Source organism: Schistocerca cancellata, chromosome 10, assembly GCF_023864275.1.
Source record: "Schistocerca cancellata isolate TAMUIC-IGC-003103 chromosome 10, iqSchCanc2.1, whole genome shotgun sequence".
Classification (NCBI taxonomy): domain Eukaryota; kingdom Metazoa; phylum Arthropoda; class Insecta; order Orthoptera; family Acrididae; genus Schistocerca; species Schistocerca cancellata.
In genome coordinates, this window is record NC_064635.1 from 156,761,101 (window position 1) to 156,777,667 (window position 16,567).

General features: G+C 50.6%; 20 non-coding genes across 20 annotated transcripts; all 20 read left to right on the plus strand.

The window, feature by feature from the left end:
• Window position 1: 1 nt before the first annotated feature.
• Window positions 2-74, plus strand: Trnaa-ugc (transfer RNA alanine (anticodon UGC)). The gene has a single exon. It is a non-coding gene; the product is annotated as a tRNA-Ala (tRNA).
• Window positions 75-497: 423 nt separating this feature from the next.
• On the plus strand, window positions 498-570 carry Trnaa-agc (transfer RNA alanine (anticodon AGC)). Its single transcript has one exon. It is a non-coding gene; the product is annotated as a tRNA-Ala (tRNA).
• A 1,085-nt stretch (window positions 571-1,655) lies between these two features.
• Window positions 1,656-1,728, plus strand: Trnaa-ugc (transfer RNA alanine (anticodon UGC)). The gene has a single exon. It is a non-coding gene; the product is annotated as a tRNA-Ala (tRNA).
• A 423-nt stretch (window positions 1,729-2,151) lies between these two features.
• On the plus strand, window positions 2,152-2,224 carry Trnaa-agc (transfer RNA alanine (anticodon AGC)). Its single transcript has one exon. It is a non-coding gene; the product is annotated as a tRNA-Ala (tRNA).
• Window positions 2,225-3,298: 1,074 nt separating this feature from the next.
• On the plus strand, window positions 3,299-3,371 carry Trnaa-ugc (transfer RNA alanine (anticodon UGC)). Its single transcript has one exon. It is a non-coding gene; the product is annotated as a tRNA-Ala (tRNA).
• Window positions 3,372-3,794: 423 nt separating this feature from the next.
• Trnaa-agc (transfer RNA alanine (anticodon AGC)) lies at window positions 3,795-3,867 on the plus strand. Its single transcript has one exon. It is a non-coding gene; the product is annotated as a tRNA-Ala (tRNA).
• A 1,074-nt stretch (window positions 3,868-4,941) lies between these two features.
• On the plus strand, window positions 4,942-5,014 carry Trnaa-ugc (transfer RNA alanine (anticodon UGC)). The gene has a single exon. It is a non-coding gene; the product is annotated as a tRNA-Ala (tRNA).
• A 423-nt stretch (window positions 5,015-5,437) lies between these two features.
• Trnaa-agc (transfer RNA alanine (anticodon AGC)) lies at window positions 5,438-5,510 on the plus strand. Its single transcript has one exon. It is a non-coding gene; the product is annotated as a tRNA-Ala (tRNA).
• A 1,074-nt stretch (window positions 5,511-6,584) lies between these two features.
• Window positions 6,585-6,657, plus strand: Trnaa-ugc (transfer RNA alanine (anticodon UGC)). Its single transcript has one exon. It is a non-coding gene; the product is annotated as a tRNA-Ala (tRNA).
• Window positions 6,658-7,081: 424 nt separating this feature from the next.
• On the plus strand, window positions 7,082-7,154 carry Trnaa-agc (transfer RNA alanine (anticodon AGC)). Its single transcript has one exon. It is a non-coding gene; the product is annotated as a tRNA-Ala (tRNA).
• Window positions 7,155-8,709: 1,555 nt separating this feature from the next.
• Window positions 8,710-8,782, plus strand: Trnaa-agc (transfer RNA alanine (anticodon AGC)). Its single transcript has one exon. It is a non-coding gene; the product is annotated as a tRNA-Ala (tRNA).
• Window positions 8,783-9,856: 1,074 nt separating this feature from the next.
• Trnaa-ugc (transfer RNA alanine (anticodon UGC)) lies at window positions 9,857-9,929 on the plus strand. The gene has a single exon. It is a non-coding gene; the product is annotated as a tRNA-Ala (tRNA).
• A 423-nt stretch (window positions 9,930-10,352) lies between these two features.
• On the plus strand, window positions 10,353-10,425 carry Trnaa-agc (transfer RNA alanine (anticodon AGC)). The gene has a single exon. It is a non-coding gene; the product is annotated as a tRNA-Ala (tRNA).
• A 1,063-nt stretch (window positions 10,426-11,488) lies between these two features.
• On the plus strand, window positions 11,489-11,561 carry Trnaa-ugc (transfer RNA alanine (anticodon UGC)). Its single transcript has one exon. It is a non-coding gene; the product is annotated as a tRNA-Ala (tRNA).
• Window positions 11,562-11,984: 423 nt separating this feature from the next.
• On the plus strand, window positions 11,985-12,057 carry Trnaa-agc (transfer RNA alanine (anticodon AGC)). The gene has a single exon. It is a non-coding gene; the product is annotated as a tRNA-Ala (tRNA).
• Window positions 12,058-13,120: 1,063 nt separating this feature from the next.
• Window positions 13,121-13,193, plus strand: Trnaa-ugc (transfer RNA alanine (anticodon UGC)). Its single transcript has one exon. It is a non-coding gene; the product is annotated as a tRNA-Ala (tRNA).
• Window positions 13,194-13,616: 423 nt separating this feature from the next.
• Trnaa-agc (transfer RNA alanine (anticodon AGC)) lies at window positions 13,617-13,689 on the plus strand. Its single transcript has one exon. It is a non-coding gene; the product is annotated as a tRNA-Ala (tRNA).
• Window positions 13,690-14,763: 1,074 nt separating this feature from the next.
• On the plus strand, window positions 14,764-14,836 carry Trnaa-ugc (transfer RNA alanine (anticodon UGC)). Its single transcript has one exon. It is a non-coding gene; the product is annotated as a tRNA-Ala (tRNA).
• A 423-nt stretch (window positions 14,837-15,259) lies between these two features.
• On the plus strand, window positions 15,260-15,332 carry Trnaa-agc (transfer RNA alanine (anticodon AGC)). Its single transcript has one exon. It is a non-coding gene; the product is annotated as a tRNA-Ala (tRNA).
• Window positions 15,333-16,406: 1,074 nt separating this feature from the next.
• Window positions 16,407-16,479, plus strand: Trnaa-ugc (transfer RNA alanine (anticodon UGC)). Its single transcript has one exon. It is a non-coding gene; the product is annotated as a tRNA-Ala (tRNA).
• The last annotated feature ends 88 nt before the right edge of the window (window positions 16,480-16,567 follow it).

Here is a 16,567-nt window from a genome sequence, read left to right on the forward strand (position 1 = left end):
TGGGGGCGTAGCTCAGTTGGTAGAGCGTTCGCTTTGCATGTGAAAGGTCCCGGGTTCAAGCCCCGGCGCCTCCATGTTTTGTGGACAGTGCATGGTAAGTGTTGGTCGCGGCGAGCCTAAAGACACGCAAGATGTTGCAAAGCCAGCGTCACAGACTCATATGATGTATACTGACGTAAGGAGAGCAAGACGTAAATGTGAGGACCGGCTGTTGTCGAGGTGTCATCGACTGCAAATCTGTCTTAGGTATAACGGCCTAACCTCAATGAAGTCTAGAGAGTGGACAACACGTCCGTCTTACTCAGAGTGGTGGCCGAACGCTATTTTCGACGTTGTGCGTGCCACTTTAATTTTGGCCAACTACGATTCGATACAGAATGCAGAAAACCTGAAAGACACCCTCGCGGCCACATTGAGAGTAGTGTTTGTCTGCGGAATAATGAGAGTGCAAGGGTCTGTGGTATTGATATGGTTGTATGTAGCACTATTTGTCATCAGGGGGCGTAGCTCAGATGGTAGAGCGCTCGCTTAGCATGCGAGAGGTACTGGGATCGATACCCAGCGCCTCCAGAATTTTTAACACACCAACATGTCCACACTGCCATGCAAGTGGAATAATTCACAGCCAGCGAATGTGTCAAGGCAGATACGAGCGAACGATTAGCAGCCACAATTGGCAAGCGTACTGTTACGCGCAAGAAGCACCCTCCTCCCACCGCTACACTGAATTTAGAAACAGTACAAGTCCTCCCTTAAGATTCTCAAACCTATGTCGGAAAGATCTGCCTTGCGCCGAGTTCACAAAAATCCCACTGCACATTCCCATTCTTTACGTGCAGTCGGCTGCTACTGGTGTTGCTAGTTGTGACTGCTGATGACAGATGCCGTAGCAATCAATTCATGGAGTGAGTTGTATGTTTTGCGATACTCTGTCTCTGACAAGCAAGCAGAGGTGACATAGGCGCGAACACGGGAAGGTTGCAGCCCCTCGCTGCCTGCAGACACCGAGCAGCCACACTAGGTGGGCGGCCTAAGCCGTAGGCGAAATGTGCTCACTCGCTTGGGCGCGACGTCAAGCTCTAAATAAGGCTGTCACTAGCGTGAGCGTTGCGTGAGCGTTGCGTGAGCGTCGTGTAAAGTCGGAAAAGTCGTCTGCATTGGTGAGTGCCATGTTTGGGGAGCGTTTCGTAGTTTGCGCAGTGCAATGGAGACGCGGAAACGTGTTGTGGCCCAGTCTTTTGCAGTTGGACGACAAGAGTGGTACACAGTAGTAAAGTGCGAGGCAGTGAGTTGGCATGAACAGTCGAGTGCACAATGGGGCTTCAGATGTGCTTGTTACCTGAGGCGCGGTGTGATTGCCGACAAGGAGTGAAAACGGAGCAATTTGTGACTGTCCTTTCGAGAAATGGCTCTGAGCACTATGGGTCTCAACTGCTGTGGTCATCAGTCGACAGTCCTTTCAATTTAAGACGTTAAATACAGACGGAATTTGCAGTCGTAACACCAGAACATCGAAACTACTTGGAACTCATGTGTATATGAACGTGACCGCGCCTTTGTACACTGGTCCCTTCACCCCTACAAACCAACCAACCATCAGGTCCGTGCACTTCAGAGTAGCAAAGAAAGGAAAACAGCGCAGCTCTGTTGCGCTTGGGGGCGTAGCTCAGTTGGTAGAGCGTTCGCTTTGCATGTGAAAGGTCCCGGGTTCAAGCCCCGGCGCCTCCATGTTTTGTGGACAGTGCATGGTAAGTGTTGGTCGCGGCGAGCCTAAAGACACGCAAGATGTTGCAAAGCCAGCGTCACAGACTCATATGATGTATACTGACGTAAGGAGAGCAAGACGTAAATGTGAGGACCGGCTGTTGTCGAGGTGTCATCGACTGCAAATCTGTCTTAGGTATAACGGCCTAACCTCAATGAAGTCTAGAGAGTGGACAACACGTCCGTCTTACTCAGAGTGGTGGCCGAACGCTATTTTCGACGTTGTGCGTGCCACTTTAATTTTGGCCAACTACGATTCGATACAGAATGCAGAAAACCTGAAAGACACCCTCGCGGCCACATTGAGAGTAGTGTTTGTCTGCGGAATAATGAGAGTGCAAGGGTCTGTGGTATTGATATGGTTGTATGTAGCACTATTTGTCATCAGGGGGCGTAGCTCAGATGGTAGAGCGCTCGCTTAGCATGCGAGAGGTACTGGGATCGATACCCAGCGCCTCCAGAATTTTTAACACACCAACATGTCCACACTGCCATGCAAGTGGAATAATTCACAGCCAGCGAATGTGTCAAGGCAGATACGAGCGAACGATTAGCAGCCACAATTGGCAAGCGTACTGTTACGCGCAAGAAGCACCCTCCTCCCACCGCTACACTGAATTTAGAAACAGTACAAGTCCTCCCTTAAGATTCTCAAACCTATGTCGGAAAGATCTGCCTTGCGCCGAGTTCACAAAAATCCCACTGCACATTCCCATTCTTTACGTGCAGTCGGCTGCTACTGGTGTTGCTAGTTGTGACTGCTGATGACAGATGCCGTAGCAATCAATTCATGGAGTGAGTTGTATGTTTTGCGATACTCTGTCTCTGACAAGCAAGCAGAGGTGACATAGGCGCGAACACGGGAAGGTTGCAGCCCCTCGCTGCCTGCAGACACCGAGCAGCCACACTAGGTGGGCGGCCTAAGCCGTAGGCGAAATGTGCTCACTCGCTTGGGCGCGACGTCAAGCTCTAAATAAGGCTGTCACTAGCGTGAGCGTTGCGTGAGCGTCGTGTAAAGTCGGAAAAGTCGTCTGCATTGGTGAGTGCCATGTTTGGGGAGCGTTTCGTAGTTTGCGCAGTGCAATGGAGACGCGGAAACGTGTTGTGGCCCAGTCTTTTGCAGTTGGACGACAAGAGTGGTACACAGTAGTAAAGTGCGAGGCAGTGAGTTGGCATGAACAGTCGAGTGCACAATGGGGCTTCAGATGTGCTTGTTACCTGAGGCGCGGTGTGATTGCCGACAAGGAGTGAAAACGGAGCAATTTGTGACTGTCCTTTCGAGAAATGGCTCTGAGCACTATGGGTCTCAACTGCTGTGGTCATCAGTCGACAGTCCTTTCAATTTAAGACGTTAAATACAGACGGAATTTGCAGTCGTAACACCAGAACATCGAAACTACTTGGAACTCATGTGTATATGAACGTGACCGCGCCTTTGTACACTGGTCCCTTCACCCCTACAAACCAACCAACCATCAGGTCCGTGCACTTCAGAGTAGCAAAGAAAGGAAAACAGCGCAGCTCTGTTGCGCTTGGGGGCGTAGCTCAGTTGGTAGAGCGTTCGCTTTGCATGTGAAAGGTCCCGGGTTCAAGCCCCGGCGCCTCCATGTTTTGTGGACAGTGCATGGTAAGTGTTGGTCGCGGCGAGCCTAAAGACACGCAAGATGTTGCAAAGCCAGCGTCACAGACTCATATGATGTATACTGACGTAAGGAGAGCAAGACGTAAATGTGAGGACCGGCTGTTGTCGAGGTGTCATCGACTGCAAATCTGTCTTAGGTATAACGGCCTAACCTCAATGAAGTCTAGAGAGTGGACAACACGTCCGTCTTACTCAGAGTGGTGGCCGAACGCTATTTTCGACGTTGTGCGTGCCACTTTAATTTTGGCCAACTACGATTCGATACAGAATGCAGAAAACCTGAAAGACACCCTCGCGGCCACATTGAGAGTAGTGTTTGTCTGCGGAATAATGAGAGTGCAAGGGTCTGTGGTATTGATATGGTTGTATGTAGCACTATTTGTCATCAGGGGGCGTAGCTCAGATGGTAGAGCGCTCGCTTAGCATGCGAGAGGTACTGGGATCGATACCCAGCGCCTCCAGAATTTTTAACACACCAACATGTCCACACTGCCATGCAAGTGGAATAATTCACAGCCAGCGAATGTGTCAAGGCAGATACGAGCGAACGATTAGCAGCCACAATTGGCAAGCGTACTGTTACGCGCAAGAAGCACCCTCCTCCCACCGCTACACTGAATTTAGAAACAGTACAAGTCCTCCCTTAAGATTCTCAAACCTATGTCGGAAAGATCTGCCTTGCGCCGAGTTCACAAAAATCCCACTGCACATTCCCATTCTTTACGTGCAGTCGGCTGCTACTGGTGTTGCTAGTTGTGACTGCTGATGACAGATGCCGTAGCAATCAATTCATGGAGTGAGTTGTATGTTTTGCGATACTCTGTCTCTGACAAGCAAGCAGAGGTGACATAGGCGCGAACACGGGAAGGTTGCAGCCCCTCGCTGCCTGCAGACACCGAGCAGCCACACTAGGTGGGCGGCCTAAGCCGTAGGCGAAATGTGCTCACTCGCTTGGGCGCGACGTCAAGCTCTAAATAAGGCTGTCACTAGCGTGAGCGTTGCGTGAGCGTCGTGTAAAGTCGGAAAAGTCGTCTGCATTGGTGAGTGCCATGTTTGGGGAGCGTTTCGTAGTTTGCGCAGTGCAATGGAGACGCGGAAACGTGTTGTGGCCCAGTCTTTTGCAGTTGGACGACAAGAGTGGTACACAGTAGTAAAGTGCGAGGCAGTGAGTTGGCATGAACAGTCGAGTGCACAATGGGGCTTCAGATGTGCTTGTTACCTGAGGCGCGGTGTGATTGCCGACAAGGAGTGAAAACGGAGCAATTTGTGACTGTCCTTTCGAGAAATGGCTCTGAGCACTATGGGTCTCAACTGCTGTGGTCATCAGTCGACAGTCCTTTCAATTTAAGACGTTAAATACAGACGGAATTTGCAGTCGTAACACCAGAACATCGAAACTACTTGGAACTCATGTGTATATGAACGTGACCGCGCCTTTGTACACTGGTCCCTTCACCCCTACAAACCAACCAACCATCAGGTCCGTGCACTTCAGAGTAGCAAAGAAAGGAAAACAGCGCAGCTCTGTTGCGCTTGGGGGCGTAGCTCAGTTGGTAGAGCGTTCGCTTTGCATGTGAAAGGTCCCGGGTTCAAGCCCCGGCGCCTCCATGTTTTGTGGACAGTGCATGGTAAGTGTTGGTCGCGGCGAGCCTAAAGACACGCAAGATGTTGCAAAGCCAGCGTCACAGACTCATATGATGTATACTGACGTAAGGAGAGCAAGACGTAAATGTGAGGACCGGCTGTTGTCGAGGTGTCATCGACTGCAAATCTGTCTTAGGTATAACGGCCTAACCTCAATGAAGTCTAGAGAGTGGACAACACGTCCGTCTTACTCAGAGTGGTGGCCGAACGCTATTTTCGACGTTGTGCGTGCCACTTTAATTTTGGCCAACTACGATTCGATACAGAATGCAGAAAACCTGAAAGACACCCTCGCGGCCACATTGAGAGTAGTGTTTGTCTGCGGAATAATGAGAGTGCAAGGGTCTGTGGTATTGATATGGTTGTATGTAGCACTATTTGTCATCAGGGGGCGTAGCTCAGATGGTAGAGCGCTCGCTTAGCATGCGAGAGGTACTGGGATCGATACCCAGCGCCTCCAGAATTTTTAACACACCAACATGTCCACACTGCCATGCAAGTGGAATAATTCACAGCCAGCGAATGTGTCAAGGCAGATACGAGCGAACGATTAGCAGCCACAATTGGCAAGCGTACTGTTACGCGCAAGAAGCACCCTCCTCCCACCGCTACACTGAATTTAGAAACAGTACAAGTCCTCCCTTAAGATTCTCAAACCTATGTCGGAAAGATCTGCCTTGCGCCGAGTTCACAAAAATCCCACTGCACATTCCCATTCTTTACGTGCAGTCGGCTGCTACTGGTGTTGCTAGTTGTGACTGCTGATGACAGATGCCGTAGCAATCAATTCATGGAGTGAGTTGTATGTTTTGCGATACTCTGTCTCTGACAAGCAAGCAGAGGTGACATAGGCGCGAACACGGGAAGGTTGCAGCCCCTCGCTGCCTGCAGACACCGAGCAGCCACACTAGGTGGGCGGCCTAAGCCGTAGGCGAAATGTGCTCACTCGCTTGGGCGCGACGTCAAGCTCTAAATAAGGCTGTCACTAGCGTGAGCGTTGCGTGAGCGTCGTGTAAAGTCGGAAAAGTCGTCTGCATTGGTGAGTGCCATGTTTGGGGAGCGTTTCGTAGTTTGCGCAGTGCAATGGAGACGCGGAAACGTGTTGTGGCCCAGTCTTTTGCAGTTGGACGACAAGAGTGGTACACAGTAGTAAAGTGCGAGGCAGTGAGTTGGCATGAACAGTCGAGTGCACAATGGGGCTTCAGATGTGCTTGTTACCTGAGGCGCGGTGTGATTGCCGACAAGGAGTGAAAACGGAGCAATTTGTGACTGTCCTTTCGAGAAATGGCTCTGAGCACTATGGGTCTCAACTGCTGTGGTCATCAGTCGACAGTCCTTTCAATTTAAGACGTTAAATACAGACGGAATTTGCAGTCGTAACACCAGAACATCGAAACTACTTGGAACTCATGTGTATATGAACGTGACCGCGCCTTTGTACACTGGTCCCTTCACCCCTACAAACCAACCAACCATCAGGTCCGTGCACTTCAGAGTAGCAAAGAAAGGAAAACAGCGCAGCTCTGTTGCGCTTGGGGGCGTAGCTCAGTTGGTAGAGCGTTCGCTTTGCATGTGAAAGGTCCCGGGTTCAAGCCCCGGCGCCTCCATGTTTTGTGGACAGTGCATGGTAAGTGTTGGTCGCGGCGAGCCTAAAGACACGCAAGATGTTGCAAAGCCAGCGTCACAGACTCATATGATGTATACTGACGTAAGGAGAGCAAGACGTAAATGTGAGGACCGGCTGTTGTCGAGGTGTCATCGACTGCAAATCTGTCTTAGGTATAACGGCCTAACCTCAATGAAGTCTAGAGAGTGGACAACACGTCCGTCTTACTCAGAGTGGTGGCCCGAACGCTATTTTCGACGTTGTGCGTGCCACTTTAATTTTGGCCAACTACGATTCGATACAGAATGCAGAAAACCTGAAAGACACCCTCGCGGCCACATTGAGAGTAGTGTTTGTCTGCGGAATAATGAGAGTGCAAGGGTCTGTGGTATTGATATGGTTGTATGTAGCACTATTTGTCATCAGGGGGCGTAGCTCAGATGGTAGAGCGCTCGCTTAGCATGCGAGAGGTACTGGGATCGATACCCAGCGCCTCCAGAATTTTTAACACACCAACATGTCCACACTGCCATGCAAGTGGAATAATTCACAGCCAGCGAATGTGTCAAGGCAGATACGAGCGAACGATTAGCAGCCACAATTGGCAAGCGTACTGTTACGCGCAAGAAGCACCCTCCTCCCACCGCTACACTGAATTTAGAAACAGTACAAGTCCTCCCTTAAGATTCTCAAACCTATGTCGGAAAGATCTGCCTTGCGCCGAGTTCACAAAAATCCCACTGCACATTCCCATTCTTTACGTGCAGTCGGCTGCTACTGGTGTTGCTAGTTGTGACTGCTGATGACAGATGCCGTAGCAATCAATTCATGGAGTGAGTTGTATGTTTTGCGATACTCTGTCTCTGACAAGCAAGCAGAGGTGACATAGGCGCGAACACGGGAAGGTTGCAGCCCCTCGCTGCCTGCAGACACCGAGCAGCCACACTAGGTGGGCGGCCTAAGCCGTAGGCGAAATGTGCTCACTCGCTTGGGCGCGACGTCAAGCTCTAAATAAGGCTGTCACTAGCGTGAGCGTCGTGTAAAGTCGGAAAAGTCGTCTGCATTGGTGAGTGCCATGTTTGGGAGCGTTTCGTAGTTTGCGCAGTGCAATGGAGACGCGGAAACGTGTTGTGGCCCAGTCTTTTGCAGTTGGACGACAAGAGTGGTACACAGTAGTAAAGTGCGAGCAGTGAGTTGGCATGAACAGTCGAGTGCACAATGGGGCTTCAGATGTGCTTGTTACCTGAGGCGCGGTGTGATTGCCGACAAGGAGTGAAAACGGAGCAATTTGTGACTGTCCTTTCGAGAAATGGCTCTGAGCACTATGGGTCTCAACTGCTGTGGTCATCAGTCGACAGTCCTTTCAATTTAAGACGTTAAATACAGACGGAATTTGCAGTCGTAACACCAGAACATCGAAACTACTTGGAACTCATGTGTATATGAACGTGACCGCGCCTTTGTACACTGGTCCCTTCACCCCCTACAAACCAACCAACCATCAGTCCGTGCACTTCAGAGTAGCAAAGAAAGGAAAACAGCGCAGCTCTGTTGCGCTTGGGGGCGTAGCTCAGTTGTAGAGCGTTCGCTTGCATGTGAAAGGTCCCGGGTTCAAGCCCCGGCGCCTCCATGTTTTGTGGACAGTGCATGGTAAGTGTTGGTCGCGGCGAGCCTAAAGACACGCAAGATGTTGCAAAGCCAGCGTCACAGACTCATATGATGTATACTGACGTAAGGAGAGCAAGACGTAAATGTGAGGACCGGCTGTTGTCGAGGTGTCATCGACTGCAAATCTGTCTTAGGTATAACGGCCTAACCTCAATGAAGTCTAGAGAGTGGACAACACGTCCGTCTTACTCAGAGTGGTGGCCGAACGCTATTTTCGACGTTGTGCGTGCCACTTTAATTTTGGCCAACTACGATTCGATACAGAATGCAGAAAACCTGAAAGACACCCTCGCGGCCACATTGAGAGTAGTGTTTGTCTGCGGAATAATGAGAGTGCAAGGGTCTGTGGTATTGATATGGTTGTATGTAGCACTATTTGTCATCAGGGGGCGTAGCTCAGATGGTAGAGCGCTCGCTTAGCATGCGAGAGGTACTGGGATCGATACCCAGCGCCTCCAGAATTTTTAACACACCAACATGTCCACACTGCCATGCAAGTGGAATAATTCACAGCCAGCGAATGTGTCAAGGCAGATACGAGCGAACGATTAGCAGCCACAATTGGCAAGCGTACTGTTACGCGCAAGAAGCACCCTCCTCCCACCGCTACACTGAATTTAGAAACAGTACAAGTCCTCCCTTAAGATTCTCAAACCTATGTCGGAAAGATCTGCCTTGCGCCGAGTTCACAAAAATCCCACTGCACATTCCCATTCTTTACGTGCAGTCGGCTGCTACTGGTGTTGCTAGTTGTGACTGCTGATGACAGATGCCGTAGCAATCAATTCATGGAGTGAGTTGTATGTTTTGCGATACTCTGTCTCTGACAAGCAAGCAGAGGTGACATAGGCGCGAACACGGGAAGGTTGCAGCCCCTCGCTGCCTGCAGACACCGAGCAGCCACACTAGGTGGGCGGCCTAAGCCGTAGGCGAAATGTGCTCACTCGCTTGGGCGCGACGTCAAGCTCTAAATAAGGCTGTCACTAGCGTGAGCGTTGCGTGAGCGTCGTGTAAAGTCGGAAAAGTCGTCTGCATTGGTGAGTGCCATGTTTGGGGAGCGTTTCGTAGTTTGCGCAGTGCAATGGAGACGCGGAAACGTGTTGTGGCCCAGTCTTTTGCAGTTGGACGACAAGAGTGGTACACAGTAGTAAAGTGCGAGGCAGTGAGTTGGCATGAACAGTCGAGTGCACAATGGGGCTTCAGATGTGCTTGTTACCTGAGGCGCGGTGTGATTGCCGACAAGGAGTGAAAACGGAGCAATTTGTGACTGTCCTTTCGAGAAATGGCTCTGAGCACTATGGGTCTCAACTGCTGTGGTCATCAGTCGACAGTCCTTTCAATTTAAGACGTTAAATACAGACGGAATTTGCAGTCGTAACACCAGAACATCGAAACTACTTGGAACTCATGTGTATATGAACGTGACCGCGCCTTTGTACACTGGTCCCTTCACCCCTACAAACCAACCAACCATCAGGTCCGTGCACTTCAGAGTAGCAAAGAAAGGAAAACAGCGCAGCTCTGTTGCGCTTGGGGGCGTAGCTCAGTTGGTAGAGCGTTCGCTTTGCATGTGAAAGGTCCCGGGTTCAAGCCCCGGCGCCTCCATGTTTTGTGGACAGTGCATGGTAAGTGTTGGTCGCGGCGAGCCTAAAGACACGCAAGATGTTGCAAAGCCAGCGTCACAGACTCATATGATGTATACTGACGTAAGGAGAGCAAGACGTAAATGTGAGGACCGGCTGTTGTCGAGGTGTCATCGACTGCAAATCTGTCTTAGGTATAACGGCCTAACCTCAATGAAGTCTAGAGAGTGGACAACACGTCCGTCTTACTCAGAGTGGTGGCCGAACGCTATTTTCGACGTTGTGCGTGCCACTTTAATTTTGGCCAACTACGATTCGATACAGAATGCAGAAAACCTGAAAGACACCCTCGCGGCCACATTGAGAGTAGTGTTTGTCTGCGGAATAATGAGAGTGCAAGGGTCTGTGGTATTGATATGGTTGTATGTAGCACTATTTGTCATCAGGGGGCGTAGCTCAGATGGTAGAGCGCTCGCTTAGCATGCGAGAGGTACTGGGATCGATACCCAGCGCCTCCAGAATTTTTAACACACCAACATGTCCACACTGCCATGCAAGTGGAATAATTCACAGCCAGCGAATGTGTCAAGGCAGATACGAGCGAACGATTAGCAGCCACAATTGGCAAGCGTACTGTTACGCGCAAGAAGCACCCTCCTCCCACCGCTACACTGAATTTAGAAACAGTACAAGTCCTCCCTTAAGATTCTCAAACCTATGTCGGAAAGATCTGCCTTGCGCCGAGTTCACAAAAATCCCACTGCACATTCCCATTCTTTACGTGCAGTCGGCTGCTACTGGTGTTGCTAGTTGTGACTGCTGATGACAGATGCCGTAGCAATCAATTCATGGAGTGAGTTGTATGTTTTGCGATACTCTGTCTCTGACAAGCAAGCAGAGGTGACATAGGCGCGAACACGGGAAGGTTGCAGCCCCTCGCTGCCTGCAGACACCGAGCAGCCACACTAGGTGGGCGGCCTAAGCCGTAGGCGAAATGTGCTCACTCGCTTGGGCGCGACGTCAAGCTCTAAATAAGGCTGTCACTAGCGTGAGCGTCGTGTAAAGTCGGAAAAGTCGTCTGCATTGGTGAGTGCCATGTTTGGGGAGCGTTTCGTAGTTTGCGCAGTGCAATGGAGACGCGGAAACGTGTTGTGGCCCAGTCTTTTGCAGTTGGACGACAAGAGTGGTACACAGTAGTAAAGTGCGAGGCAGTGAGTTGGCATGAACAGTCGAGTGCACAATGGGGCTTCAGATGTGCTTGTTACCTGAGGCGCGGTGTGATTGCCGACAAGGAGTGAAAACGGAGCAATTTGTGACTGTCCTTTCGAGAAATGGCTCTGAGCACTATGGGTCTCAACTGCTGTGGTCATCAGTCGACAGTCCTTTCAATTTAAGACGTTAAATACAGACGGAATTTGCAGTCGTAACACCAGAACATCGAAACTACTTGGAACTCATGTGTATATGAACGTGACCGCGCCTTTGTACACTGGTCCCTTCACCCCTACAAACCAACCAACCATCAGGTCCGTGCACTTCAGAGTAGCAAAGAAAGGAAAACAGCGCAGCTCTGTTGCGCTTGGGGGCGTAGCTCAGTTGGTAGAGCGTTCGCTTTGCATGTGAAAGGTCCCGGGTTCAAGCCCCGGCGCCTCCATGTTTTGTGGACAGTGCATGGTAAGTGTTGGTCGCGGCGAGCCTAAAGACACGCAAGATGTTGCAAAGCCAGCGTCACAGACTCATATGATGTATACTGACGTAAGGAGAGCAAGACGTAAATGTGAGGACCGGCTGTTGTCGAGGTGTCATCGACTGCAAATCTGTCTTAGGTATAACGGCCTAACCTCAATGAAGTCTAGAGAGTGGACAACACGTCCGTCTTACTCAGAGTGGTGGCCGAACGCTATTTTCGACGTTGTGCGTGCCACTTTAATTTTGGCCAACTACGATTCGATACAGAATGCAGAAAACCTGAAAGACACCCTCGCGGCCACATTGAGAGTAGTGTTTGTCTGCGGAATAATGAGAGTGCAAGGGTCTGTGGTATTGATATGGTTGTATGTAGCACTATTTGTCATCAGGGGGCGTAGCTCAGATGGTAGAGCGCTCGCTTAGCATGCGAGAGGTACTGGGATCGATACCCAGCGCCTCCAGAATTTTTAACACACCAACATGTCCACACTGCCATGCAAGTGGAATAATTCACAGCCAGCGAATGTGTCAAGGCAGATACGAGCGAACGATTAGCAGCCACAATTGGCAAGCGTACTGTTACGCGCAAGAAGCACCCTCCTCCCACCGCTACACTGAATTTAGAAACAGTACAAGTCCTCCCTTAAGATTCTCAAACCTATGTCGGAAAGATCTGCCTTGCGCCGAGTTCACAAAAATCCCACTGCACATTCCCATTCTTTACGTGCAGTCGGCTGCTACTGGTGTTGCTAGTTGTGACTGCTGATGACAGATGCCGTAGCAATCAATTCATGGAGTGAGTTGTATGTTTTGCGATACTCTGTCTCTGACAAGCAAGCAGAGGTGACATAGGCGCGAACACGGGAAGGTTGCAGCCCCTCGCTGCCTGCAGACACCGAGCAGCCACACTAGGTGGGCGGCCTAAGCCGTAGGCGAAATGTGCTCACTCGCTTGGGCGCGACGTCAAGCTCTAAATAAGGCTGTCACTAGCGTGAGCGTCGTGTAAAGTCGGAAAAGTCGTCTGCATTGGTGAGTGCCATGTTTGGGGAGCGTTTCGTAGTTTGCGCAGTGCAATGGAGACGCGGAAACGTGTTGTGGCCCAGTCTTTTGCAGTTGGACGACAAGAGTGGTACACAGTAGTAAAGTGCGAGGCAGTGAGTTGGCATGAACAGTCGAGTGCACAATGGGGCTTCAGATGTGCTTGTTACCTGAGGCGCGGTGTGATTGCCGACAAGGAGTGAAAACGGAGCAATTTGTGACTGTCCTTTCGAGAAATGGCTCTGAGCACTATGGGTCTCAACTGCTGTGGTCATCAGTCGACAGTCCTTTCAATTTAAGACGTTAAATACAGACGGAATTTGCAGTCGTAACACCAGAACATCGAAACTACTTGGAACTCATGTGTATATGAACGTGACCGCGCCTTTGTACACTGGTCCCTTCACCCCTACAAACCAACCAACCATCAGGTCCGTGCACTTCAGAGTAGCAAAGAAAGGAAAACAGCGCAGCTCTGTTGCGCTTGGGGGCGTAGCTCAGTTGGTAGAGCGTTCGCTTTGCATGTGAAAGGTCCCGGGTTCAAGCCCCGGCGCCTCCATGTTTTGTGGACAGTGCATGGTAAGTGTTGGTCGCGGCGAGCCTAAAGACACGCAAGATGTTGCAAAGCCAGCGTCACAGACTCATATGATGTATACTGACGTAAGGAGAGCAAGACGTAAATGTGAGGACCGGCTGTTGTCGAGGTGTCATCGACTGCAAATCTGTCTTAGGTATAACGGCCTAACCTCAATGAAGTCTAGAGAGTGGACAACACGTCCGTCTTACTCAGAGTGGTGGCCGAACGCTATTTTCGACGTTGTGCGTGCCACTTTAATTTTGGCCAACTACGATTCGATACAGAATGCAGAAAACCTGAAAGACACCCTCGCGGCCACATTGAGAGTAGTGTTTGTCTGCGGAATAATGAGAGTGCAAGGGTCTGTGGTATTGATATGGTTGTATGTAGCACTATTTGTCATCAGGGGGCGTAGCTCAGATGGTAGAGCGCTCGCTTAGCATGCGAGAGGTACTGGGATCGATACCCAGCGCCTCCAGAATTTTTAACACACCAACATGTCCACACTGCCATGCAAGTGGAATAATTCACAGCCAGCGAATGTGTCAAGGCAGATACGAGCGAACGATTAGCAGCCACAATTGGCAAGCGTACTGTTACGCGCAAGAAGCACCCTCCTCCCACCGCTACACTGAATTTAGAAACAGTACAAGTCCTCCCTTAAGATTCTCAAACCTATGTCGGAAAGATCTGCCTTGCGCCGAGTTCACAAAAATCCCACTGCACATTCCCATTCTTTACGTGCAGTCGGCTGCTACTGGTGTTGCTAGTTGTGACTGCTGATGACAGATGCCGTAGCAATCAATTCATGGAGTGAGTTGTATGTTTTGCGATACTCTGTCTCTGACAAGCAAGCAGAGGTGACATAGGCGCGAACACGGGAAGGTTGCAGCCCCTCGCTGCCTGCAGACACCGAGCAGCCACACTAGGTGGGCGGCCTAAGCCGTAGGCGAAATGTGCTCACTCGCTTGGGCGCGACGTCAAGCTCTAAATAAGGCTGTCACTAGCGTGAGCGTTGCGTGAGCGTCGTGTAAAGTCGGAAAAGTCGTCTGCATTGGTGAGTGCCATGTTTGGGGAGCGTTTCGTAGTTTGCGCAGTGCAATGGAGACGCGGAAACGTGTTGTGGCCCAGTCTTTTGCAGTTGGACGACAAGAGTGGTACACAGTAGTAAAGTGCGAGGCAGTGAGTTGGCATGAACAGTCGAGTGCACAATGGGGCTTCAGATGTGCTTGTTACCTGAGGCGCGGTGTGATTGCCGACAAGGAGTGAAAACGGAGCAATTTGTGACTGTCCTTTCGAGAAATGGCTCTGAGCACTATGGGTCTCAACTGCTGTGGTCATCAGTCGACAGTCCTTTCAATTTAAGACGTTAAATACAGACGGAATTTGTAGTCGTAACACCAGAACATCGAAACTACTTGGAACTCATGTGTATATGAACGTGACCGCGCCTTTGTACACTGGTCCCTTCACCCCTACAAACCAACCAACCATCAGGTCCGTGCACTTCAGAGTAGCAAAGAAAGGAAAACAGCGCAGCTCTGTTGCGCTTGGGGGCGTAGCTCAGTTGGTAGAGCGTTCGCTTTGCATGTGAAAGGTCCCGGGTTCAAGCCCCGGCGCCTCCATGTTTTGTGGACAGTGCATGGTAAGTGTTGGTCGCGGCGAGCCTAAAGACACGCAAGATGTTGCAAAGCCAGCGTCACAGACTCATATGATGTATACTGACGTAAGGAGAGCAAGACGTAAATGTGAGGACCGGCTGTTGTCGAGGTGTCATCGACTGCAAATCTGTCTTAGGTATAACGGCCTAACCTCAATGAAGTCTAGAGAGTGGACAACACGTCCGTCTTACTCAGAGTGGTGGCCGAACGCTATTTTCGACGTTGTGCGTGCCACTTTAATTTTGGCCAACTACGATTCGATACAGAATGCAGAAAACCTGAAAGACACCCTCGCGGCCACATTGAGAGTAGTGTTTGTCTGCGGAATAATGAGAGTGCAAGGGTCTGTGGTATTGATATGGTTGTATGTAGCACTATTTGTCATCAGGGGGCGTAGCTCAGATGGTAGAGCGCTCGCTTAGCATGCGAGAGGTACTGGGATCGATACCCAGCGCCTCCAGAATTTTTAACACACCAACATGTCCACACTGCCATGCAAGTGGAATAATTCACAGCCAGCGAATGTGTCAAGGCAGATACGAGCGAACGATTAGCAGCCACAATTGGCAAGCGTACTGTTACGCGCAAGAAGCACCCTCCTCCCACCGCTACACTGAATTTAGAAACAGTACAAGTCCTCCCTTAAGATTCTCAAACCTATGTCGGAAAGATCTGCCTTGCGCCGAGTTCACAAAAATCCCACTGCACATTCCCATTCTTTACGTGCAGTCGGCTGCTACTGGTGTTGCTAGTTGTGACTGCTGATGACAGATGCCGTAGCAATCAATTCATGGAGTGAGTTGTATGTTTTGCGATACTCTGTCTCTGACAAGCAAGCAGAGGTGACATAGGCGCGAACACGGGAAGGTTGCAGCCCCTCGCTGCCTGCAGACACCGAGCAGCCACACTAGGTGGGCGGCCTAAGCCGTAGGCGAAATGTGCTCACTCGCTTGGGCGCGACGTCAAGCTCTAAATAAGGCTGTCACTAGCGTGAGCGTTGCGTGAGCGTCGTGTAAAGTCGGAAAAGCCGTCTGCATTGGTGAGTGCCATGTTTGGGGAGCGTTTCGTAGTTTGCGCAGTGCAATGGAGACGCCGAAACGTGTTGTGGCCCAGTCTTTTGCAGTTGGACGACAAGAGTGGTACACAGTAGTAAAGTGCGAGGCAGTGAGTTGGCATGAACAGTCGAGTGCACAATGGGGCTTCAGATGTGCTTGTTACCTGAGGCGCGGTGTGATTGCCGACAAGGAGTGAAAACGGAGCAATTTGTGACTGTCCTTTCGAGAAATGGCTCTGAGCACTATGGGTCTCAACTGCTGTGGTCATCAGTCGACAGTCCTTTCAATTTAAGACGTTAAATACAGACGGAATTTGTAGTCGTAACACCAGAACATCGAAACTACTTGGAACTCATGTGTATATGAACGTGACCGCGCCTTTGTACACTGGTCCCTTCACCCCTACAAACCAACCAACCATCAGGTCCGTGCACTTCAGAGTAGCAAAGAAAGGAAAACAGCGCAGCTCTGTTGCGCTTGGGGGCGTAGCTCAGTTGGTAGAGCGTTCGCTTTGCATGTGAAAGGTCCCGGGTTCAAGCCCCGGCGCCTCCATGTTTTGTGGACAGTGCATGGTAAGTGTTGGTCGCGGCGAGCCTAAAGACACGCAAGATGTTGCAAAGCCAGCGTCACAGACTCATAT